The 24,052-nt window shown below is 42.6% G+C and overlaps 1 protein-coding gene across 8 annotated transcripts in view; it reads right to left on the bottom strand.

The window, feature by feature from the left end:
• The window catches only part of DTNA (dystrobrevin alpha), a 227,400-nt gene that overhangs the window by 113,196 nt on the left and 90,152 nt on the right, over positions 1–24,052 (bottom strand). The window contains exon 1 of one of the 8 annotated variants that reach the window (XM_054189403.1): positions 15,452–15,593. The exons of the other annotated variants lie outside the window; for them this stretch is intronic. The gene's annotated coding sequence lies outside the window, so the exon portion shown is untranslated. Of the gene's footprint in view, positions 1–15,451; positions 15,594–24,052 lie in introns of those variants that run through there. 8 annotated transcript variants of the gene reach the window in all.

Here is a 24,052-nt window from a genome sequence, read left to right on the forward strand (position 1 = left end):
GGATCAAGAGCAAGACAGTGCTGCACCAAAGTCATCAGGAAAAGCAAAAGCATTTCAGCAGCACAGAACGAGGTCTATGCAGAAGAAGGGCAGGACCAAGAAGTGAGATGAATTAACAAAGCGTAATACACCGAGCAGCCAAGAAAAATGGGTGAGATTATCTGCTATAGCTTCTGGTGAGGTGAGTGGCCAACCCTTAGCTTCTCCCAACCTGTGTCTGGCCTGTTCTGTCAAGGAGACTGAATACAACCCATTGCATGGCTGAGGGTCTTAGAGAGGCTTTGATTCAGCTGACCAGGGCTTTTTGTTATCCCTTAACCAAGGCACTTCCAGGAAGACAGTGTCCTTCCACTTGTGCAGGCTGTCACCATGTGCTGCTGCTGATTTCCCACAGAAGAGCCTGCCTTTCCTCTTCAACTCTCCCTCTGTTGCAGGAGGTGGTGGCACCTCTCCACGTGCATCGCTTTCTCTCTGGGAGATCCAACTTGTGAAGGGCTGGAGCTGACCTGGAGGGTGCAGGAAGCCTGACAACACAACTGAAAATCCTTCTCAAGCACCACCTGAAGGACCTGAAATACCCCAGTCCAGCCTGGCTTTTCAGCTCAAAAATTTCCATTTCCAAGCCCTGGAGAGACAAAGGATCATTCTGTCTTCTCAATCCATTGCCTATTGACTCAGGTTATCAGTTATCTCAACTCTATTTCAGCTCTTCTAATATCTGCATTTCACTACAGATGCCCAGAGGCAAAGGGTATTTAGGAATTAGAGGTGTGAATTAATTTCCAGAGGCACTGAAACAGATTTAACAAAATCTATTGGGTAAATATTTATCTGCAGGCCTGGTTCTAAGCAAGCCTGTGGAAGTGCAGTTTACAACACAAATGAGTTGAAAAGGGGACTTGAAAGAGCCAGAGAGGCTTTTTCTCGAGTGCTTACAATTTTATTTTACTTATTTATTTTATTTACAATTTTGCTACTCAATCCTATTTGTATAGCAGACAGAGGGGACAAATACCTTTGCTTGGAACAGACTTACATGCTGTAAAGTGTTGAAATATTTGGCAAAGGAAGGCCTTTTGGTGGTGTTCCTTGTGTGCACCTCATTTTTCCACAGAGGCACTGAAAGGATTTCCACTGGCAGTCTCCAATGCCAGGAGATTTGTTTGTATCAAGTGCCAGTCATTCCTCACTATATCAGCAACAGGCTATTTCAGGTTGTATCATCCAATGCACAACATCACAGAGATTTGGGTGAGGGAGAAAAATACTACAGGGTGGCACTTCTGAAGGTAAGCATTTGGATGCCAGTCATATGAGCTGGCTACATCAGCAGGGCTTCCCAGAGCAGAAGCCCCAAAGGGTCCATGAGAAGCCAGGGTGGAGCAGATCCTACTCGGAAGTAGCAGCAACCCTGGAAGTCTTTCAAATACGCAGTTTCTGATAGAGTCAAGTCTGCCTGCGAAGGTTTTAACAGAGCAGTCATGGAGCTATAAATAACCTGCAGCATTAATAAGGTCAAAATAACGAGGGCAAAAGAAATGTAACAGGATCCCTTCAAACTTTATTTTCATCTAAGATCTTGAATTACGAAGAAAACCAGTATGTTTTTTTTGAAAATCATGTTAGCTATATAAGGAAAATACTCCAGGTTGAGACACAAATAGCTAAATTTTCTTTCTTCTGAATCATCTGCTGAAATTGTGCTAACTGAAATGGTCAGTAACTTGAGGGGGAGGCTAGAAATCATTAAAAAACTTAAAATATTGTAAGATCATAAATTTATAAAACTGTAAAACTACATACACATGATTAACTAATGCACTTAAACAAGTTGGAGAATCAACATTTTAAAGCCCCTGGAAGTTGCTGCATCAGCCAGCAACAGTTCATGGCATCAGCCGAACTCTTGACCAATGTTGGAAACTTGGATCCTAGGACAGTTTTATGTGAGTTACTCTGAAGAGGAAGAATACTGAGCATGAAATCCAATGCTCCATACAGAATGTTTTCTGTTTACCTCTCAAGTTTCAACAGAAAAGCTAGGTACAAACATTTGTTAAAAAGCTCACCTTATCAGACCTGAATAATATATTTGCTGGGATCAAAAAGACACACCACATAATCTTTGTCTTGACTGCTCTGTTTTTGATACGGCGAAGGATTAGAAAAAACCCCAAATATGGTACTCTCTCCAACGTCCAAAGAAAAGCTGTTCCCATTCTCCTCACGCACACCAAACAAACAGAGATCACATCTGCACACGTTTGGTTACATCAGGATAAAAGTGAGTTTGCTTTATATTTGTTTCCCTAGTATTGCAAACACTGACTGTAAAACAGATAACACCTGAATGTATATGGGATAGAAAACCTTTTAAGATTAAACCTTTTAAGCTTGCTGCAGGCAACAGCTACTCTGAATAATCTTTTCTGCTATATCCCTATCCATGAAAAAGATTTCTACACAGATTTCCTGGCCTTCCAGGCAAGATACCGCACCTGGACTGTTTTTGTCCTGGTACAAAGGTGTTTCCCTTGTTCTTGAAGTCACAGATCTACAACAAATGCAAAGTTCAGTATATGCATCAGTTTATGCTGATATTTCTGGGGAAAAAAATACAGATTTGGAAAGAAAGGGACTTTAGCTTACACTTCTCATCCTTTTTACAGGGTGACTTTAAAAAAGAAAAATGTCATTTATTTGTTTTTTTTTTTTCAGTAAACAGTTCTCTTGTATTCCAGGCAGGTAATCGTGTGGGAAAGTAAATGTTTGCTCTTTGAAATAAAGGATTTAGGTTTTTTCAGGGGCTCGGCCAAAGTTTTGCCATGAAAGACGAAGAGCAGACACTTCAGAGATTTGTGTTTGAGGGCTCCTGGCCAGAGTTACCATGAGTACTGGAGCAAAATATTGTGGCAAATTTCTCTTGGCTGCAGCAAATGCTGCAAATTTTATTTTGAAAACATGGCATCCTGGTACAAGCCCTGATTCTTTCTTAAGGATGTCCACTGTAAAATGTAATAGTACTTATAGAATCATAGAATTGCCTAGGTTGGAAGGGACCTTTCAGATCATTGAGTCCAACCATCAACCTAACTCTGACAAAAAACATCACTAAACCATATCTCTAAGTGCTATGTCTACCCATCTTTTAAATGTCTCCAGAGATGGTGCCTCAACCACTTCCCTGGGCAGCCTGCTTCAATGCTTACTAACCCTTTCAGTGTAAAAATTCTCCCTAATATGCAGTCTAAACTTCCCCTGGTGCGACTTGAGGCCATTTCGTCTTGTCCTATTGCCTGTCACTTGGGAGAAGAGACCGACCTCCATCTCTCTACAACCTCCTTTCAGGTAGTTGTAGAGAGTGATAAGGTCTCCCCTCAGCCTCCTTCTCTCTAGGCTAAACAACCCCAGCTCCCTCAGCCGCTCCTCATAAGACTTGTTCTCCAGATCCCTCACCAGCTTCGTTGCCCTTCTCTGGACACACTCCAGCACCTCAATGTCTTTTTTGTGGTGAGAGCCCCAAAAGTGGACACAGTACTCAAGGTGGGGCCTCACCAGTGCCGAGTACAGGGGGACGATCACTTCCCTAGTCCAACTCACCACTACTTGCTCCACTGCTTGGAGGCCCCCAGGCAATTTCCCTCAGGATCAACACCTGGAACAAGACAGACCTCACACTGGTCCCTGCTCCTCAGATTTCTGACACACAGAGAAAGGGCATGGAAACAAGCACTTTTAAAAGTCAGAAGTCATTTACTCTGAGTATTGCTATGGCATAACTTGCGGCAGACTTACTCCCTTGAGTTGATATCCGAGATATTAAGTTGCTATAACAATATACTTTCACAAATGCAGCCTGAAAACCATCTTACGGAAAATGTCTTGCACTGACCTCAAAAAACCTCAAAAACAAAATGTCTGAAATTTCTGCTTTTAACACTGGGAGTTGAAGCCTGTTGGAAGCTACCTGGAGTTTTTGCTGCAGCCCTGTCAAGTGAAATACCCTCTCGTTTGGGAACTAAAGGCGCTGGCTGAGGTGCACAGCCATGCTTGTCCTGCACAGCTTAATGCTTCTCCACTGCTGGCATGCCACCTTGCCTAAAGGTTGTGAACTTTTAAGTGGCTCTTTTCCCGCACAGTACATTTAGAGCAGAGAAGGGAATAGAAAGGGTGCACATGTCTGCATGTGAAAACAGTAAAAGCTCTTAATCTTCTATATAAAATAGCTTAATCCCAGTTCCACTTAAATCAATGGAAAGACTTTCATTGACTTCAGTAACAATGAAGTCGATTTTGCCAGGATTTTACCTATGTTTAATTTTAGCCATAATGGCTTGTGTTTTCAGAAGTAACCTGTGATTTAGGATACCTCTATTTCTGGATATATTGTAAGATGTCCATTAGGTGTCTGCCTTTCACAAAGGAAGAGTTCTCATTCTCCCCCCAAAAATCAAGCTGGGCAATGAAAATAAACATCGTCTTTTGAAAACAGAGTCTAGTCTGTATGTTTGTCTATTTTGTAGTGTTGCAGTGTTAAAATTAGAATGCTGCAAGGTTAAATTGTAATGTGAACAGACTCCCAATCAAGGTGGAATCAAGACAACAGAACAGCAACATCAGAAATAACAATTGATAAGCAATGAATGATGGCAATGTGTGGATCAACAATCTTCTGTTCTTTAATTACTGTAAGATTCTCAACGAAAAAAGTGGCATTCGTTACAAACCACGCAATCGTGTGTTAAGTGGCAGATGTGAAATACTGATGGGAGATTTTACGCATCATTATATCAGCTCATTTCTTCCACATCTTTATCCACTTCAGATAATTTTGGATTTAAAATTATATGCTGTTTTACAAAGATAGGAAATTAACCTAATGACCTTGATGTAATAATTTCAGTCACTGATTTCAGTGAAAGTAATCTATCCTTTAGCTCTCCAGAATTTTGATAGGAAAAGTGTAACTACCAAACAGTGAATATAGAAAAGACAGGATGAATAGGCACAGAGATTGTGTGGGACACTCCCACAAGAGAGAGGTTTACAATATTGGCTCTTTTTATACAATAAATCGTGGTCGTGGGGAAAAGTTATTTTAAATGCAGGCATAACCACTTAAACTCTTCTTCCTGACCTGCAGGTGTTTTTATATACCAATTTTTCACTTGATACAACAGGAATTTAAAGGGACAGGACTCTAATTAGCAGTAGCTCACATGGTCCTGCTCTTCACAAGGAGCTGCAAAAGCCAGATGGAGTATGTTGAAGACGGCAGAGTTCTGCCTCCAGCACACCAGTGGGACCTTTCTGTTCGCATCTGACCAGCTGTAGTGGAAGGGAAGATGGATTAGCATTTTCCCAGGTAGAATGCACTTACAGCCCTGGTATTACTTCCCTAAAAGATCAGAGTTTCAGAAACTGGAATGGGGACTTCAAATTTTTACTATCCCCTTCCAACAGTTACGATTGCACAATATTAATGTCCTGGGTTCACAGTTAACTCAAGATCAGAAGTATCATTATGAAGACATATTCCCTCATGTGGCAGCACTCAATTTAAAAGATACTGTGTATTTTATTTCCATTAGAAATCAGCATTTACACATAAAACTTTAGTTTTATGGACAAGGGCAGAACATTTTGGGTAAACAGAAAATGTAATTCTTTTTTTTTAAAAAAAAAACAACTGTTGGGATCATTGCAACATTGTCCTTATTCTGTTTACAACTTTGTATTATCCTGGGTTTTGGTCAGAATTCAAAACAGAGATGTGAGCTTAGTAAAAGGGAGCAAAGGCACTTTCTGCTTCTTGTGTCACTATTTTCAGATCTGTAGCTGTTCTCTATATTACCAAGTCACACCCCAAACTGAAGAATGTTTTCTGAGCTAAAACTAATCACACTGGTGGACTGCTGATTAAACTCCAGAATGGCCTGGCTAAATTCTGAATTGGCTTTCTGGAAGGGTTTCTTTGAACTTCACCCAAAACTTAAGGGCCTCGTATGTTCTGTTATTCAAAACCTATTTCTAAACTGCGAGATCTATTTCTGCACCTACCTGATGCATACTTTGCCTTACAAAAAAAAGACTCAGTAGTTTTAAATCACTGCTCTCTCTCCATGCAGCTCAGTTATACGTGCTGAGATGTGCCCCTTGTTTAACTGAGAGGCAGCAGAGAGCAAGCTGGAAAAAAAGCCCCAAGAAGAGCACACTTCACTGTTGGCCATACACAGGCTGAGTGCGATGAGTCACAATTTTTCATGCAAGGAAGATCCTCTTTTTCAGCTTTTGACTTAGAACTCTTACTTCTGTTGTAAAAAGTGGTGGTTTAGTGTACATTTGTCATAAACTCAGGCATTTAAAGAAAACGGAGGGGAATAATCTTTTTTCCCCTGACAGCTGGAAGGCTGTTACACTTACCCAAGCCTGCAACCACCCAGTCCCATCGCAAGTCTAAGCTGGTGATGCTCCAGCTCATGGGACTCTGCCTCACCACTTCGCCCAGCCCAGCGTGCTTGCTGCTTCCAAGGCACAAGTTTTACTGTTGCAGCCAGCTCTGTTTGCTTTAAAATCATTAAAAGGTCCCTTGTGCCACAATAATTACGCTTAGGCTCTTAAAAACCAAACCTGACCCAAAATGAACAATTATTTCATTCTGCTTTTAGTCCTTTAGATTATTTATGTGATTTACAGATTTTTACATTGCCAATTGGGAGAACCCCCCCCTACTAATGGCTAGCTTAAAACATCCTTCTTCTTCAGTTTCTAATCATGGCTCAGGATTACGTCATTTTCCTGCATTTAACATATCACTGTAATAAAATCACTCTGAAAAGGAGACTCAGCAGTGAGGTGCAGCAGCAACATGAAAAAGGCGGCACAGCAGGAGCTGGTTTCATCTCCTTATGCATGGTGCAGCGGTAATGGGTTTCCTCTTTTGCAAGCACGTAGTCCCCCGTCTCTGTGCTCACGATCCCCCACCATCACCTTCTCTCATTCACCCACAGATTCTCCTTTCCAAAGATCATTGTTCAGTGTTGAAGGTGCAGAAACCAGACTTGTTTCCCTATTTCACATTATCTCAGCAGTTAGGGAAGGAGTTTCCCAGTCTCGAGGATATGAGCACATAGGGGTACTTCAGAAATAAGTATTACGCATTTTTAGGGAATGCCCCTACCAGCCTTTGACAGCGTTCCTGAGGCTGCCCTATAGACAAGAGCCCAGACCTGGTGCCACAGCCCCCACCACCTCCAGATGCCACCTTCCATATCAGGATGGAAGGCCACTGAGGCTGACAGCTCAAAATTCACTTGGTGCCCAGTGGCCACCTGGAGAAGCCCAGCAGTGCACACAAGGCAGCCATATAAACATCCACTGCAGGTGGATCAAGACACACACTTTGCTTACAGCCTCTCCAGAGAACAGCTTCTCTTCAGGAGAAGAATGACATGGGCTTCATTATGGGAAAGGTCTAGCTGAGCGAAAACTCCTCGGTTTCAGTACTTTTCCCCTAACAGAGAACAAGCAAGTGCTGGGCTCTAGCAATGCCTTGTTTCAATCAGACACGTAGGACACCAAATAGGTTGCTTTATCAGGCACAAAGCAACACTATGAAAGAGTGTGTGTGAAGTCCAATTAATAACTCTGAATAACAACGGCAAATGTAAACATAATTGCAGCCACAATGCTTGGTAACAATCAACACTCAATAAGAATCGTACAGGTAACTAGTGCTTCGTGAACACAGGAAAAACTTGCCACCAAAACCAGGACAAACACAGACAAGACATAGAGAAACAAGTTAAGGCAATGAAAAGGTGCAAGGATTATTGGTGATGAGAGCTAGAAAGAGATTCCTTGCATAAATGTTAAAGAACAGGTTTGAAGGAAGAGCATCTGGCCATTAGAAAATGAGAGTCTGCTCCAAGGAACAGCACCACAGAGGCAAAAAAGTGCATATAGGCAGTGAGGATGGACAGATGGGAAAGAAGGCAGTGGCAAGGCAGGCAGGGGAAGGCAGTAAGAATACCAGAGGAGAAGGGAAATGCAATGAACATACAGCCTGGAAGCTGAGGGGTACCTAGCAGTGCCCTTCACGCTAAGGTGTTGGAAGCATTTCCAAAGCCCACTGAAGGCACTGAATTGTACCTTCACACACAGAGTTTTCAGAGGTCGACAGTTAAGTTTCTAACATGGAACAAGCACAACAGGCTCACGGAATAAAACCTGAAAACCAGGTATTTTTGGTCAATCTACTCATGAACAACGCATCCCTTTGAAGCAACGCGCCAGAGAAGCATTTGGGCACCTCGTACCTGCTGGGTGACCATCATCCAAAAAAACGATCATCAAAATCAAACAGTTTGACTCTTTTGATTAGAGGCCAAAGGACTAGGCTTTGTTTCTCAAGCCACCTTGAAAAAGTTGGCTTCTGAAGTTGCTCAGAACTGACGCAGCTAGTTATAGGGTGGGATAATACTCTTTGAAGAGAGCTGAAGCCACCCTTCCATGGAAAAAAGGAGGCATCCTGACCTTCGCGTCCACCTCACTGCCCAAGACCACCTACTCTCTCTCCCGCAGTGCCGCTGAGATGCATAAACTCACAAAATCATGTTGGGGGATAAAAGCGCCCTTCCCACTTGTCACACACTGGTGTTTTTGGTAAGATACTCTCCCAGTATATCCATCTGTATAACTGAAGAAGATGCTATAATGGGCAAAATACCTAGTGAGATCTGAAGACAGGTTTGAATGCCACAAAGCCAATGAGGTCTAACTGGTTACTTGCTAAAGATTAAGAATTACCATAGTTTCAAGACCTCAGCGCTTAAGTGTATTCCCTAAAGCCTGATGATGGAAATCCTGTCAGAAAACTAATACAGGGGATAAAGTAGAATTTAAAATAGTCCATCTAGTAGATATAAAAAAAAAATAAATAATCCATTTGTGTTGCTATTTAGGGCCATAACATTTCTTTGAATAGAAAATTACACAATATCATTTTTATTAAGCGTAGATGTTTTCAAACATAAACTTCTTTAAAATAATCCAATTAAAGCACATTTTTCATGTTTAAACATATTCCAAATAATGTGTTACTCCTTATTTTGGAACATACTGCAAGCACTTGCTCTCTCTGAAAAACCATTTGTGTTCATACAGACATAATCTGATTAGTTTAATTTTGATGTTACTATTGCTGTTGAATTTGCCCCCTAGATTGGGAATACAGTTCTTTCAAAGGAAAAAAAATAATCTTCATTTGATTGGGCTGTTAAATTAGGCACCGAGGAAAAGCCAACTAAATGAAATCTGTTTTCTTCCAGGAAAGCCAGAATGAATCACTGTTTTCCTTTCCTGTCACCAACAGAGCCTGACCCCTCTCCAATTAGGGAAAATAAAAAGCAGAGAGATTTCTCTAGCAGCTCTTCCTCACAAGGATCTTCCTGGTCAGTATCCAAAGGTCCACAAAGAAGACAAGAGAATATATTTGGTCATCTTCTGTCAGGCAGAAGACCTTACCAGTGTTTCCTGGCCCAAGAATTTGTACAACGTAAGCTCTTTCTCTTGACACCTTTGAAGACTTCAGTGTGCTCATAAATCCTAAAGAATCATAGAAGAAACTGGTGACTGATAGGAAACCATAAAAAATTCGGCCTTTGGCTACAGAAAAAAGTTCTATTTTTTGGACATATACTCTTACAAACTATTGGTTTTAATGGTTATCAGTAGCTATTTACCTTTTGAATACAAGTACATTTACTTTTGTGTGTGTGGAAACACATGCACAACTTTTTTTGCCTTGGTTCTGTAAATATTCGATTAAGCTAATAAACATTTTAACTGAAACAAATTAACTGTGCCAGTGCCATATTTCAGTTTCAATTAACCTTTTAATTTAAATGTTCATCTGCCTACTTTCAATATAATTTAAAGCTGGTAAAAATCCAAGAGATCTTCAATATAAGTGAAAGATAGCCTGACTGGAATGATAATAAATACTTAGGTGAGATGTCAGCAGTGATTTCCTGAGCAAACTGACAATAAGGAAGTGTGATGCATTTATGAAGCCTAGGGGTTATGAAAAGGAAAAAAAAACACCTTTTTTTTTTTTCTTCTTTGCTCTGCTAACTTCAGCAGAATTAACAATCAAGATGTTCCTAGTTTTCCAGTATTAGCATTCCTCGGTGCACCCTCAGCTTCACTGCCGTTGTCAAAGGGTGCTTGAAAGTCTAATCTGCCACTTTTCATTCTAAGCAGCGCTCCACACAAAAATACCCGTAACTGAAGACAGCTAACAGGCTTTTAGTCTTCACCTCGTGACATAAATGTGTGAGAAATAACATTCTTAATTACAGTTAGTAGGTACGTGGCACTTTGCCTCTCAGCCCTGCAAATCCAGTTGCTCGCAGTCCAGCGTTTGGTTGCAGCTGGCGGTGAGCGTGGGATGGTCACCCTCAGAGGCAGACACGGTTACTTCACTGTTGGCACAATTAATAGGCTACCTGGCTATTAATTTAGGGGAGACTTGCAGTTTGCACCTGTTTTACTCTCCTTGACACAATGTGATAGCACTTCTTACGTCACTTATCTTTAACAAAAAAGCTCATGGAATTTAGTCTTTTCTTCAGCCATTTTTCTCTTTAGAAATCATGAAAACCAAAGTAATTCAACCCAAACTCAATAATTTGTATCTGTTGACACGCACGACTCACTCAAAGTATGTCTGTGTGTATATGCACACACAAAGGCATGTATATGAGGGTTAGGTTACATGGGATGAGCAGGGAGGGAGAAGGAGTCTTGTTGTAGACTAATTAATTAGTATAGCCTGAAGCTGAGGGAGGAGGTAATAGAATCACAGAGAGGAGCTTTCCTTAGAACAGGATCTGGATAGGAGCTGTAGTCTTTGATGTTCAGAGCCAGAGGCTATCTCAGTACAGGTTTACTGGGGGACAAATCTGTAGGAAGAAGCTATGCTCCCTTTCCACTCAAAGACCTAACATCTCCAAGAGCCACCAGACGTCCTGAGCTGTTGGTTAAAGAAGCTGTTTTCACCTTCTTTCAAAGGAAGTTAATTCCTCACTGGAAGTAATCATCTGCACATATTCCCAAATGAGCCTCTAAGTTTTAGGGTCTCTCCACTGTATGCCCAAATTGCCCACCTCAGAGAGCTTTTCTTCTAGCTGTACCTCTACTGCTCCAGCAGGAAAAGGGGATCTCTTCTCAGGGTGTTGCAGCATTTGGCACTTTTCCCTTAACAAACTGTAGTACAGGAGGCTGAACAGATTCTTTTGCTCTGCAGTGAACTTAGAAGTTCTCCACGGTTCACGACTGCAGAAAAGAACATGCAATGAGCCAGAAAGTAGGGTAGCTCTAACATCTCATGACTGTTCCGCAGCACAGACTCGTGATCTGTGAGCACTTGGGACTTGGCAATATTGAAGGCAAGTTCCTCAAAGGAAGAATTATAGGAAGTTTGACCACAGACAAATGTGGCCAGGTAGCAGCTTTACATCTCTCCCTGAGACATTCAAACAGAAGCCTCCCTTCCTTGCTTAGTGGCCATGGCAGTCCAGGAGTGAGAGCCTCATTTTCCACAAGTTGTGTGTGTTTGACCTGTTTCAGCACACCCTTAAAGCCGAAATGGGAACTGATTGGAGCTAACCCTCCAGACATCCAGGATAAACATCCTGATGCCACAAGCTCCCGTGCTCTATGAAGAACAGAATCACTTTCTCCTGGGATGATTTCATAGCAGGCTTCCTTCCAAAGAAAACAGATTTCTTTAATTCTCCATTTTGCATGCTTAAAGTGGCTGGACCTTTTGGAAATAACTGGTCCTGAGAGCATGGCTCCTGCACGTGGACTGCTGTCAATACACCCACTCTTGGTCTGAGATGTGGCCCTGGAGATGTTAGCTCTCCCTTTGGAAACACTTTTGCCCATTTTGTTTTGAGCCAGATGAACATTTGGATGTGGAGCCCAAGCTCCTAGAGTTAGCATCTGCTACTGTAACCATCATTGTACATATTTATCCCTAGAAAAATATCTCAGCCATCTGACAGCTGAGTGAGGGACTGGCCTGCTCCTACTGGTGCACATATTACTACATCTATTAGTCACTGCAAGTTGTTCCGTATTGGAATTTTGCCTACGTTATTATTTGCATACAAGGCATATACACATCATATTACGTAGCCTTAACATTTTGTGTCTGTTTGGATTCCTAGTAATCAAGATCCCAGATTTCTTAGATTTCTTTCTTCTCAGAGGCTGACACACTCTCATGTCAGTCCAATGGATTATTTTTTTTCTTTCCAGTGGAGTCAGTTTGTTTTTTCCGCTGTTTTCCATGAATTCAAAACTAGTAAAAAGTTACTATGTTAATAAATTGTGTGATTTTAATCTGTAGGAGTAGGCAGATGAGATACCTCTTATAAATTTGCTGACATTATCAGTGAGTTATAGTTATAATGCTGGGTAAAATCTGAATAGTAACATTGTGCAGTGAAATTATTCTGATGGTACAGTAGCACATTTTAGCAGTCTTCCATGAATTTCTCATCTGGTTCATGTACAAGAGGTACCAATATGTTATAAAGAATTATAATTTGGTTTAGTGCACCTTTCAGAGGTTTCAGTTAGCACTGGGTATTAATAAATTGTGCAGTCTATAGACATATAAGATACTGTCCTTTGTTTTGAAGGTTTTATAAAAGGTTCAATGGGATTAATGAGACAGCAGAAAGTATGTGGAACAAAAGTCCAAGGGGGGAAGGTTCATATTTACTCACAGATCCTAAAAATGGACAAAATGTGATACTTGAAAATACGCTATTCATCACCAAATCATGACCAGGTTTGTCATCTTTAAGAAGATTTGTAGAGGCTAACATAATCCTAGGAATACCTTGCAAAGGAACAACCTTTGGTGAAGGAAACTACCTTTTGCTGACAGTGCTCATGTTCCTTCTATTTACCAGGCTTCACCAAGAATATGATTTTCCATATCCATATTTCCATAATCTCTTACCTTTTTGCTACTCTAGCAAAGATGACTAGCTAGACACCCTTTTCTATCTTGTTGTTGTTGCTTAAGAATGAAGCCCCTAACTAAGACTGTCACTTCCTTTTCTGCTTTCAATGCAATAAACCACCAGAGCTCTGATTCCAAAGACAAATGAAACTCACAGAGAGGGAAGTACTTTTTAGGGGGGTATTTTGTCTGCTTTTATCTAGATTCCTTAATTTTTGAATTCCCTGGACAAATTCACCCCTAGTGCATCTCTGGGACAGTCAGTTAGATGGTTAGTGATACAATGCTATGAATCACTTGCATCCCTGGTGCCTTATGCTTTGGGCCACAATGAACGTGCTGCATTAGTGATAAAGAGCTCTTGGGTGTTTGAATTAGATTCCTCATTCACCCAATTGAACAAGGTCCCTAAATCTAGATAGATTAAACTTCTTTGATTGCTCTGATAATTTCACCTGGATTTTCCTTGCTGTGCTTGAACTGGTGGAATCCGAGCTAAATAATGGTCCTACTTTGCCTGAGTTTTCCGTTGTACAGCTATTCTTCCCCTTCAAAGATTTCCAAATCCTCATTTTCAAGAATCACAACTCAACTCCTTGCAAATCTGTCTTGTTCTGGGATCATAAACAGGCTGGTCATTTATACACTTCTTTATCTCACAAATCCTCTCCTGGGAGCCTATGGGCAGGACGGCTGCTGCTTTTTTCACCTCTGTTAAGGTCACCTCATGACAGCCGGAGAAGCCTCATTTAAATCTGAGCTCTCACCACGCAGTTCCTACAGCGTCACATAAAGCACACTTGCTCTTTGCTTGTGGCAAAAAGTTGCCTATATCTTATACTTGGATTAGTTATACCATAACTTATACCATAACTCAGGGTGTCGCTTCTCACCACTAAAAAGGGTGAGTGGAGGGGAAAGGCTGACCTTCACACCAGCCCTCAGCTTCCACAGGAATGCTTCCCATTTGCCTACAGTGGCAACGAGGGCTTTTAAACAGTGCCTCACCCGGGATATAAATATATCTGGAGGAACTGAGAGGTTGCTTGAAATCTTTTACTTAAGAGCAGTGGGGAAGGACTGCATATTTGCATACCCTTCTTACACCCCATGTAAAAGCAGTGAGCCAGGCCACTTTTTCCTTATATTTTATATCAGTCTACCACAAAACATGCTGGAGCCTTTCCTATGGGCTGGCTTTGCACAGACATCCATACCGTGTGCCTTGTGCTTTCTGACAGAACCAGGGAGTATATGAGTCTTTAACCTCACCACTCTTCCTAAAGTGGCACAAAAAGCACTTGGATTTCTGCCTCTGCCTTTTGTTATCTGTGTAAGCAGAATCGTCTATGAAGCAAAAGTTTGAGGCTCTTAACCACCTTTTAGACTGTCACAAGAGAAAAGCAACCATTTGGTGAAGCAAGCAGGAGGCCAGTGGTTAGGTAGAAATATGTTTTAAGTTGCAGATAATAGGAAGTATTCAAAATGTTGGAAGCACCTCATGGGAAGCAGGAAGAGTACTGAACCACCTAACCTGAATTTCAGGCCTGCTCTCCATCCTCTCCACTACTGTTTGTGTCCCTCAGTTTTTCACCTTTATAAAGTACTGCTGTCTTCTTCCACCTAATGGATGCTACTTGAAAGCCTGTTGCATTTAACCTAATTATGTGTAAAAGCAAAATAAAAAAGTGCATAGAGAACATGGGAGAGTAAATCTTTCTTTGAAGTTTAATATGGGTCTGAACAAACAGATAAATTCAACGCTTACAATAACTATTCCTATTTACCTGTATACGGATGAATGGTTATCAGGGTAAAAACCATAATATCCTGTGGCACTGTTTCCACTTTCACATCCTTACAGGTGCACTGAAGTTTGCTTAACTGCGTTAACAAAACCGCCACACTTAAGGAGGCAGCATAAAATCTAAAGGAGGAAATGATATGAAAATTCATTTCCAAGAAGACCCAGACAACCCAGCTGATCGGGAGGGAGGAAGAAATGTTAATAAATGCTAAAGACATCAGATGGTTAAAAAGTACTGATAATAAAAATCACTAAGTAGGTAAAGCGCTAGATTCCGACTGAGAAGAGAGATATTCTGGACCACTGTGAAGATAGTAACAAAACCAAAACTTGTTCAACACCTCAAAGTAAAGCTGAAACAACAGCAAAAATCTACATACACTTTTGCACTGACTTGACACCTCCTAATCTGTAAGACTGGTCTCTCTGCAGTAAGACAGTCTGTCTAACAGTTTTAACCACTATCGGTGTATTCACACTGTCACGTTAGCACAGTAACTTTAAAAAAGACCACTTGGAAAAACTAAAAGACTCTCTGGGAAGTTTTGCTGCCACACCGAGGAGGGTAAGACCTCAGGTTAATTGATGCAGTTGTACCTTACCTGGTTCTGCAGTTTAACACCGCCACGCACCCCTACTTCTTCACAGAGCACATGTGCTGGGAACTGGAGCATTTGACCTTCCCCAGCTCTCCGGCAGAAACACCAGCATAACCTTTACCTTCAGCAAGGAGCTGTGCTCATTTTCCCCCTCGTGCTCCACGCAGAGCAATCTAATACACCTCATCATGTGGTATGTTGCCATAGCAGCAATGAATCCAGCTGCTGCAACACAAAAGACTGACAAAAAGTTGTGGTTTTTTTTCCTGTCCACCCACCCGGTAAAAGTCAGGGTTGTTTTCTTGTGCAGTAAATCTAATCCAGAGAGACTCATGCCACCTGTGAGAGCTAAGTTGTGGCAAAGTCTAAAAAGAATGACACAACTAAACTATACATTTTGCTTTGCAGGACCTGAGGTTTATTTTTAAGAGAACAAATGAGTTAATAGTATGAAATCACCACTGATCCCTTAAACAGCTGACGATTATTTTTCTGCTCCTGTCATTCACTGGTTTCAAAATTTAGGTCCCTATCTCCATAGGAATTGCAATCACCTAATCATGCTTGGCAGACAGAAATGTAATGGTACAGCTGCAGAGCTACTACAGGTGAAATTCAAATTTACACCTTCAGAAACAAAACAGCCACAAACTCCCACCCTCTTCAACTGGAAAAAAACTTTTACAAATTGTTTACTTGTGGAACAGAATTGTATTTATCTGGAAAATGCTGAATAAACATTATTAACACTGCCCTACTGCATTAAACATGAGTACCAACCATAGCAGAGCCTTTTGAGTTAAACATTGATGCTTTACAGCTTCAGATGAATTCTTGCCCTGCTGAGACATCTTAGTAATACCATTCAAAGTCTGCCTTAGGAAGTGTACTAGAATACGTGAATTATCACCTCTAAGGTCCCAGTCTTGCAATTTGAGAACAAATTCTTCCTGTGAACCAGGGCCGTAGCCTTCCTCCAGCAGTTTCAGTAGACAGAAGAAGACTGAATGTGCAGCGGAGTCAGGCCTTTCACCTGTAGGGAGTTTCTTCAAGAGCAGGGACTGAACTGGCAGCAACCTGATACGTGCCATATGAAGTTTGCCAGACTTTTCTGAAATGGTTTTAATGGGTTTCTCAGCAACCAGCCTTCCCCAAAACCTGCTAGGCATTTTCAGTCAAAATAACTGCTTCTCTTCTCATTTCCAAGACAAAAAGTCTGTTCAAGGTGTGAAAGATACTATCGCTCTAGGAGCGTCTTAAGTAAAAATGTAGTCCTGCAACTATATCATTAAAAGGTCAACTTTTCTACTCAGTTTTCCATTTGTCTGAACGTGATGTGATGGAAGATGCAGAAAAAACAGCTACTGCTATCATGGATCTCAACCTGTTAGAGAGTCCAAAATAAAAATAAGAATAAAATCCTAACTACTAATTAATTCTCTCTTACTGTTTTATGAGCAGAGTCATACTCTGCCTGAGTTAATCCATAATATTTTTACCTTATTTTCACATAGGACCTGCCAAAGCTGTTCATGGAATCTGTACCTCACTGCAACAGTCAGCGAAGGCTGGCTTTGGAGTTCATAGATCTCCAGTTTAGTAGATGTTCAGAGCAGCAGCTGTTCTAAGAGACCCCTGAAGATGGAAAACAGCAATGCAGGCTCCTGGAAGAGCTACCTTACTATGCCTTGAAGTAGGTGTTTATTTGTTTATTCACTTTTAAAATTCTCTCTGGCATTCTGTATACAGGGACAAAACACAGTGCAAGAGGATTCTCCTCAGAACAATTTCTACAATTACTCAACATATATCCTCTTAATTGTTACCACATGGTGAATTTTCTTCCCCAAATACTGACTACCATGAGAACAGATAGGCCATAAAGCACATCCTGAAGTTGTATAATGTGATTGAGTTTCAGTTGTTACATAGTCGTTTGCAAACTCTGTGATAAGTACTTTACACATAAAAAATTGTAAAAAAAAAACCCCAAAAGCTGAAAGGCAAGAAAAGCAAATCTTCCATGCACGTCTATTAATGTTACTGTCTGTCTTGTATACTTTTAGTGACTTCACTCTAATTGCGCATATAGTAAACAAGAAAAAAAGAAAACATATTGAGGGAGCCTAATGGACTATTAATGGACTAGTAAAGGATGTCACCTGTTTTAAAAGAAACAAACACAGGCTTTTGAAGAGCAATATCCCTCTGTCTGAACCAACAAATGATCCAGGTCATGCAGCTGAAGCTGCAGGCTGGAGCCCCAGCAGAAGCTTCCCCACTCCCTGACCAGAGGGCTTTCCCACTCAACAGGACTTGCAGGCGCACAGCACCTGCTCACTGTTTATAGAAGGGCTGACAACACAAAGACTAACACAGCCATAATTTCAATAATTCATGTCCGCTCTGGTATCCCAAGGCTAAAAGCAGCCTCCTGTGTCACTCATGATTTCATGCTTTCATATGCTTTCTTCTGCTGTGTTCCCCCACCAAACTCAGTTCTCCTTCACTCCTACAGGTCTGTAGTGAACTTCAGGGGACCTGCAGGAAAAGCATGCCAGTTTTAAAAATTGTGCTTGTCAGTAACAGGGGACAGCCCTGAACTCATCTGTAACACAGGCAGGCACCTGGAACGTGCTCCTAAGGTGGGAACCAGCTTCCAGGTGGCACTTAACTTTTGTATGGAAAGGGTCAGGCATGGCTTGAAGCATTGCTGTGTAGTTATTGTTCTGGAACAGAGTCAGTTAATACACTACCTGGAAAATGCAACAGGAGATCAAGCCAATGTCAAATGTACTCAAAGGAAGGTTACTCTGCTGTTCTTTAAACACCTGTTGGCCAGGGGCTGCCTTACACAGATGGCATGAAGCCCATTTGGACTTGTAAGGTGAACGGCCACTTTTCCATCAAAATATTTTCTCACCAGAAATGCTACTCAGCCTTCTAGAGGGCTCTTTTCCTACTGCCGTGGGATAACCAATCCTCTCACACAATACTCAAGCCATGCAAAATAAAGGTAAAGGCTGGCTCCTATGAGAACTGACTCCCTCTGGAGGAACTGCCTGTAGCAGCCATCAAGACTTGACTCTCCCTCTAAAACACAGTGTGAGCACAAGAGATGGCATAGCGGCACTGCTCCAGCACTTCTGAAGGTGAGCAGGAACCAGCACAGGGAATCACATCTCTTCTCACTGTCCCCACTTGCCTGACAAACAGTGTGACATCCTTCCTCCTGCCTTCCCAGCACCCCTGCCCTGGCACTGGGCAGCTGCTCGGGTTGATGAGTAGAAAAGGCCTCCACAGTGCTGCCCAAATGGCCAAAAGTCAGGCTGCAGACCCCAGGACATTGCAAGATATTAAAAGCAAACACCTGTGCTTGGGTCTGTTTGCTGTCTGATTTCTGAGCCACAGATGATCACAGTTTTAGGCTTTCCTCTATATAGAGGCCAGCACTCACTCTTTTTTCCCCCATTTAATTGCTTTCACAAGGAGCCAGAACTATTAATTAAGCTGTATCCCGGCTGAGCCAGCCTCCGTGTCCTGGCAGGGCTGGTGGGCACGGCGCAGGGGCACCCAGCTGGCTCCCGAGGGGGTCAGCAAGATGCTGTGCCAGCTCTGGCTCCCGCTCTGCTGTGCTGGACCCAGGCAAGTCCTCATACAGCCGCCTGGATGTCACCACCAGGTGCTCGTCAGAGATCCGGGTCTTGCAAGCCCCAATAGCATGGGTCCAGCATGCCTTTGGAGAACCCATGAGCTGCCTGCAGGCTGGAGCATGGGAGGACAGAGACAGCCAGAGGCATGGCTGCAGCTGCCCCGGCACTAACGAGCCAGTCTGGACTCAAACTGACTTGGGTGCCCTTCTCAAATGAATAATGCTTCTTGCTGGAGCGGTGGAAACACAACGCAGAAACATCTTTGTGGCTGAGCCGCTTCACGGCACCACAAATATCTCGTTCTGGCAGTGCCGGGGAGGTGGCATGCAGAGACAGGAGCGAGCAGACAGTTTGGCATGGGGGGAGACCCTGCACTGAGGCAGGCGGTCAGAGAATTTGTGTTAGGAAACTGCAGCCTTCATCTCCTAATAGCTGAAAAAAGGTTGTGACAACTGAAGTCTTTACAGCCCCTCCTTCCCCCTGCTCCCTCCTCCCTGAGGATCCATGTATCCCAGAGCCAGCCAAAACTCACTGTCAGCCAAAACCCAGGCAAGCCCTACGCTGCAAGAACCCACGATGCCCCGAAAAATTATTTTGATGATTTGAATGGGATTTCTCCCTTGGTGTGTGCCCCTGGTTGTGATTAAACTCTGAATGCAAAATAAAGCACTATAACCAAAGCAGGTCAGAATGAACAAAAGCTCTTCACCCTGAAGACTGGGCTCAGCCTTGCTTTTCACATACCAGCAATGAGCCGCTGGGGTGGCTGGGGCGACTGGCGTGCCACCCAGGTACGCACTCACGCCAAGCCAAATGAGGAACTGTGCCGTGGCAGAGAGCGAGGACAGTGACCCTGCCTGGGCACACCTCCGCAGATGCCCCTGGGAAGCCTGATGGTTTCTCAGCCGGCTGCTACAGCCTTGCTGGGCGACTGGGGAGAACCACATAGACGGTCAGGGGAAGAGACAGGGAGAGAGGCAGGAAGAAAGAAAGAGAGATGGATATACACCATTTCCAGCCTCTTTCCTATCCTTCCTACCTCTTCCCCAAGGTGAATGTGCTGGTGGTGAATGACCCATAGGCACTGGGAGGTTTGACCTGGATTCCCCATGATAACACAAGCATCCTTTTCCACAGAGGACTGCTCACTTGGCACCAATCTGTGCAATCCCTTGTTAAATACCGGTGAGCCACTCATAATTTTTTGCTCCCTATTCTCAATTGCTTATTTACTTCTCCTTTCATTAAGGACAACTGACTGTCCACCACCAAGCGTTGTCAAGTATTTATCATCCACGTCAAGAGTTTGTCAGGTCTGGCTTCGTGTATTCTCTCTCCAGTGCTTGACATGTTCCTTGCCTCGTCCTGCTGCCCTTCCAAGGAACGGTTACTATGGCACTGAACACAAGGCCAGCCATCGCCGTATGAAGCAGCACTACAGCATGGGGGAGAACAAATGTTTGAAGACCGGACCACGACTATGCATCACAGTGACAGCTCGAGCACTTCCAAAGCATGGGAACAAACACGCAAGCACAAGGGCCCAGGGAGCGGTTTGATGAAAAGGCCCTTTTCTAATGGTTCTCAAAAGGACACATTTTTAAAAAACATCCACAAATAAATTAGCAATGAGGTTCCCTGCCACTATGGTCACTTCTGCACTCCTGCAGAGAGGGCTTTATCCAAAACACATTTCTTCATTTATATTTTAACATGTTTCTACAAAGGCAATAGCTCAAACAGCCTCAAAACCCATCTGGGCTAAATCAGCCCAACCACTGGCCTCTCGCTGCTCATCCGAAAACACCGTGGCTGTTGCTGGTACCCAGCAATCCTGATGTACCACCTCCCAGGCAGCTTAGGCACGACGTGTGTGCCTGTGCACGTGTTGGCACGTGGGCACACGTGTTGTAACGGGCACGTAGTCACGATCTATTTTAGATGCTTTGGTAATTTTTTTTTTTACATTGGGCAGGCAATTTGAAAAGAGTGCAAGGTTTCTTTCGGCGGCGTGATGATAAATCACATTCAAGACATAAATAGATGTAAGCAATGAACTAGGTGAAGAGAGCAGACGACGTGAATTTGCATATCTTCTATTTTAAGCATCTAACATGAATGACCTGAATTGCCCCTGAATTGCCTGCGTAGAGACACCTGCCTCTCTACAATGAAGTTACAGGGATTTGCTGCTCCTAATGCTGTCCTCTGAATTGCATCCAAGCTGGATGCTTAAAGCAGATGGTATTGGTACATCTCCTAAGGCTCTGCTTTGCGTAGACAAACCCTAACCTCTTCAAGAATGAATAAAATCAGTTACAGGAGTGCAGACCTAAATCCAGGCGATCTAAGGGATAGAGAGACCCTCTGCAGAATCCCCTTATGCTGGAGTGGTCCACACAGTTGCTGACAGAAGAGCGCTGAGGGCTTCTGCCAAAAGCTCTAGGTTACTTCATCCATTTATTTCCCCTTACCTCAGCTAACCAGCATAAACTAAGGACAGTCAAGCCAGTACAGAAAAACAAACCTCAGGGGGAAAATGGAGGCCAGCCGAGGAGGAGGATGGAAGTCAGGAGGTGGCACCCTTCCCTCTGAGTTGGTGCCTGCAGCGGTGCTGGGGGCGGACAATGAGTGCCAGTGGATGTTCTCGAAACCGGGGCTTTTAGGCAAGAAGCCAAACAATATTTCTAATTACCTATCATTGTGGATCATGCAGTTCTTCTCCATAATATTCTGGCCTGCAGCACTGGCCAGATTACGTTATCAGTAGATAATTCTGGTTGCTACAGTTCCCCCGCCAGTTTCAGTTGGACACAGCAGTCTTCCTCGCTTTCTGACCCTAGATCCAGGTTCCTCTAGCAGGAATGGGTATTAAAATTCCTGTAAATATAAAGCTTTATACAATCTCCCAGAATGTTTAATCCCTGCGATTATTATGCATATATCTATGTATCAACATTATCAAATCTTGTGTGGTTTTGTTATCATTTGGGGTTGGTTTTTTTGCTATATCTGTCACAAAATATAAAAATTCTGCCTTGTAAGAGATCTAAGGATTTTCTGTCCTCAGCTTAGCATAAACTATACATGGTGATGTTTGCCTCTGTAGTTATGTGGTAGGAATCCTGTTAGCATTTATATATGCCTCCCTAGATAGTTATTCCATGCTTTAATTAACCCTAGGATTTGAGTCTTTCATGAGAAAATTATCAAGTAGGGCCACTGCAGTGTGATTTAACCACTTAGCCAGAGGGAGACAAGGATATTTTGTTTTCAAAATTATGAAGGATATGCCAACAACCTTTCAACTACAGTAGTTCACTGGCAGTAGTAGTACCATGATAAAACCAAAGTCACTGAAAATAGTACCATGACATTAGTAATTGAAAAACTAAAAATTATATGCATGTCTGGCCGTTTTGTTGCACTTAGTTTAAGGATATCAAGGGAAGGGTGCCATATATATTAGAGCGCTTTTATAACCAGAACCTGGCATTTTATATTCACAGCTTGGCACTAACTACAAGGGAAACTGATGTGGAGAGTTCATCCCATCCCTTATCTGAGATAATCATTAAGCTGCCACAAATTTTACAACAGTTAAGCATCTGTATTTGAGAACAATTCTAGGGGTTGGCAGGTAGAGTGGGACTGGGGCAAAGAGGCCACCAGCGAGGCCATTCCCTGGGACCACCCCTGATTGCGCCCAGACCTTCCTCCCACCGACCTGCAGGAGCTGGGAATCTCATTACTAGGAGGAGCGGCTCCACCACCTGTCCCAGGCCTTGGGGACAGAGGAAGCAGCAGTGGCACTGTCCTCCCTGGCAGCTGCCAGGACCAGGGAGGGAGCAGCACCCATCTCTGTGAGGATCTTGCTGCTAACCCAGGGCTGAAAGCCCCAGCGGTCGGCTGACAGTGTGCTTAGGCGGGGTTTAGGCTACGTGGAGCACCGCTGAATGGATAACGCACGCTTCACTGTCTGGACTTCTCCTCCTCAGCCACAAATGCCAGAAACCTTATTTAAAAAAAAAAAACAATAAAATTTTTGTCCATGTGCTACTGGGACCTGACTACCTATCTGGGGCTGAACCTCGCTATAGGTTAGGGCTGCATGTTTCCAGAAGAGTGGGAAAGAACCAGACCCGGCTGACAGGTGAAGTAAACAGTGTCCAAACCACCATGGCAACGAGAACAAATTCCTACCAATCTGCTTTTATGCATGTCCTCTCAAGCTCGCTGCCATGTTACCGTGCTGCCAGGCAGCATGTGTACTCTGCTATGGGGCTGCAACAGCACGCATCCTGAATGCTATGGAAGTTATTTTGCCCTCAAGCAACAGTAATCTGCACAGGGTTTTGTTTGATGACGCTTCTACTATAAAGAACCACAGTATTTATATGAACAATATTGTGTAGGTCCATTCTGCTCTCAGATGGTGAACAATATTATCTTAAAAGATACAATCAACCTTTTTTTTAAAAAAATCACCTCTCTGACTTTCAAATATGTTATTATTACGTGATACTTAAAAAGTATCTTCATGTAATTCAATGTACTTCATTGAATTGAAGTACATGAAAACGTACTTCAAATAAAACAATTCTATAAATAAATAATTTTTATTTCTTTTGCTTGCTTTATGGTTTGCACACCACTTTGTACTTCTGTTTGCACGGCTTTTTAATATAATAGCAGAGGAGAGAGAAATTAGTAATAGCATAAAAGTAATCTTGAAATAAAAACATGTACAAGAGATTGAGGGAAGTGCACCAAGTGAAACTATTTTTAACTCTTACTTTAATATTTGATTATACTTCATGGCCCATCTACATTTTTGAAGGGAGAAAAAGAGCGAGATTTTGCTGCAATTTTACATACTGCTTTATTATCTTACACCAAACGCTTGTACTCATAGTGCTTTGCCAATAGCCATCTTCTGTCCTTTTTAGCA

Source organism: Rissa tridactyla, chromosome 2 (assembly GCF_028500815.1).
Source record: "Rissa tridactyla isolate bRisTri1 chromosome 2, bRisTri1.patW.cur.20221130, whole genome shotgun sequence".
NCBI classification, from domain to species: Eukaryota; Metazoa; Chordata; class Aves; order Charadriiformes; family Laridae; genus Rissa; species Rissa tridactyla.